At 27.4% G+C, this 2762-nt stretch overlaps 1 protein-coding gene across 1 annotated transcript in view; it reads left to right on the top strand.

Annotated features, from left to right (window-relative positions):
• The first annotated feature begins 895 nt into the window (after positions 1 to 895).
• The window catches only part of LOC108734853, a 248161-nt gene continuing 246294 nt past the window's right edge, over positions 896 to 2762 (top strand). The window contains exon 1 of the mRNA XM_018466562.1: positions 896 to 981. The gene's annotated coding sequence lies outside the window, so the exon portion shown is untranslated. The remainder of the gene's footprint in view (positions 982 to 2762) is intronic.

Below are 2762 nucleotides of genomic sequence, written 5' to 3'. Positions count from 1 at the left end.
CATCGTACAAAATTTTAAATAATTTACTAAAAATGTTTATAATGTTGAAATTGTATTCTATAATCGATGATTTAATTATTTGATCTTGATAAAAATTAATAAAAATAATAGGTCTCCATGACTTATTGTTAAATGAATATTAATTAATTTAAGGATATTTGTATTGTGTTTGCCGCTTAATAACTGTGGTGTTACCATATTATTTTTTAACTCCCACACGCATTATTGAGTAAAGATTTCTGATGTTCGCGGGTCTTAATTGGAGTCCAGTTGGACTTGCATCGGATTAAGTCTACTCAGCCACATTATCGACCATGGACATCGAGTTAATTAATTGATGTTAGAATAAAATTATTGGGGCATTTTGGCACGCTTGACGAGACGTATGGGTTACCATTAGGTATTATTATTACAAACGATAGTTTTGTTATTTATTAGTAATCGAAATCATTAAGGAAGAAAGAACTCTATTCTGGACTTAATATATACAGGGTTGTCAATGGGTATAGCGTAAAAAATAGTAGTAAAAAGAAATTGTAAACAGAGTTTGTGACATTTTTATGCAAGTTTGTAAAGTTCTGTAGCATTATTCGATTTCTTTTGACTTAAAAAAATTGTCTCTGTACACGTAGACATAAAAACAGAATGATTTCTGTGGTTACACCTCTGATTTTTTTGAAATTTTAGTATGCTCTGCAATTCACTATGTTCGTGTTGTCTTTTCCTACTCCCAGCCCAGTCTAATTTACCGAAAAATGTATTTATTTGATTACCTAGGATAATTAGGTGTCGGTATTGAGAAAAGGCAACACAAACGGAGTGAATTCTTTTAATATCTATGGTCACAGATGCCAAAGGCTAAATTTTCATTATACCTAAAGTTCATAATAACATTTTTAAATTACCTAGTAAAAAAATTATTTAATAGTTATGAGTGCACGTGCTTGTAGTTAAATTTGGCGAAAAATAAGGCACATTAAGGTATGTGTACCCTAATTAAGCTTTGTAATTGATATAATAATTACTAAATTAATTTTCTGATATAAAAGTTGAAATAGACCAGGTTAACATTTTATTTACTTCTTTTCTTACTGTAAACAATGCAGAAATAAACTGTTTATTAATGGTTAAAGATTTAAGAAAGATTCTTGTATAAAGCTATTCAGACTATTAATAAATTTTATCATTATGAGTACAAATTCTAATTAAAGGTTGCCTTTTAACTTTAACCTGAGTTACACATTTTTTTATTTAGTGTTAATTATTATGGGCATAATTTAAAGAAAAAAGAATAAGCAAAAATCGTATATTATAAAAAATACAAAGCACATTATTTAAACGTGACTAGATAATACTATTCCCCTAAACATTTTACAAAAATAATATCATTATATCTTATGAATATTTAGTAAAAATATTTACAAAATTTTCTGATACCAATTACTATGAATTATCATAAATTGTGTACTTTATATTCTAAGAAATTGTCGTGCTTATATATAAACACCTATGACAAAACAGTATAATTGAGCATTTGTGGTGGTTAAATAGTAAATATTAACAATCAATTACAGTAATTATGATACATACAAAAAATGTAATAAACAAATATAAAGATTAGTCATTATATTTCTGGTAGAGGTATTTTTTTATTTAAATTTGATGTACAAAAATAGCTTATGCCTGAAAGTAATTTTTTACAGTTAATTATAAGTTATTATTAATTAATTGAATTTCTTATAGTAGACTTAGAGCAGTGGTGTTTTGTGGGTTGCGCACATTGTACCTTACATTTTAATTTATTCTATTTAAAATTGTATACACAGTGTGTCCCATTCAAGATTGGCAGGCTAATTCAGGCAAATTAATATTATATATAAACAGAATTATTAATAAAATGCGTACAAACGTATAATTCCTGTTAAAGTTAAACTAAAATTTCGTTTAGTTAGTTAATAATGCATATAATAATAAAGAAATAAAAATTTAAATTTGAATATCGAATGTGTAATGAAGTAGATTGATGATATTTGTAAATAAAAAACCAATAAGTTTTAACTACACGTATTGATAATTGTCCAATGTTAAGTTATTAACTAATTTAAGGGGACGGATTAATAATGGTCAACAGGCGCTTAAAAATTTTTCTTTAAGTCCATATTTGTAACAGATTGGTGCGCTTTAACTGGTTTGTTCGGAGGAAAGATTAGGTCTTGACAATCTAATGGATGATTAGCGCGATCTGTCTTATGACATGGCGGATGTCATGTCACACTGTCACACCGCTTGGATTATCATAACTCGGACAAAAACCACGTACGCCTTCGAACTTCAAAACACAACAACTCGTTGCATTCTCCGGTCATTATTTTTCAAAGCGGCAAACATACGATTGCTCATTATGTAAAGTAATATAAATAAAAGAAGAACGTAAAAAATACGCCATCTTGATGTTACCTAGGATTAATGTACGTGTCCGCCATCTTGAAAAAAGCGCAAACGTACAAGGCAATACAATTTAATTAATGTTTTCGTTTCTTTTTATAAAGCATTCGCAGTTCCAAATATTTTGCGCTATTATACTGCTTAAATGTATATAAACAATAGGAAAATGAATTTTTGGTTTTCACAACTTTTAAATTAATTATATTTATATTAAAGCAAATAAGTTTTGTAATTATCACAAAAGTTTCTCAATATTATCCATTTATTAATATGATACTAATCAATTGTCAAATACATTATGATTATAGCGATTATGG

Source organism: Agrilus planipennis, unplaced genomic scaffold (assembly GCF_000699045.2).
Source record: "Agrilus planipennis isolate EAB-ADULT unplaced genomic scaffold, Apla_2.0 scaffold74, whole genome shotgun sequence".
Classification (NCBI taxonomy): domain Eukaryota; kingdom Metazoa; phylum Arthropoda; class Insecta; order Coleoptera; family Buprestidae; genus Agrilus; species Agrilus planipennis.
This window is presented reverse-complemented; position numbering and strand designations above follow the sequence as displayed.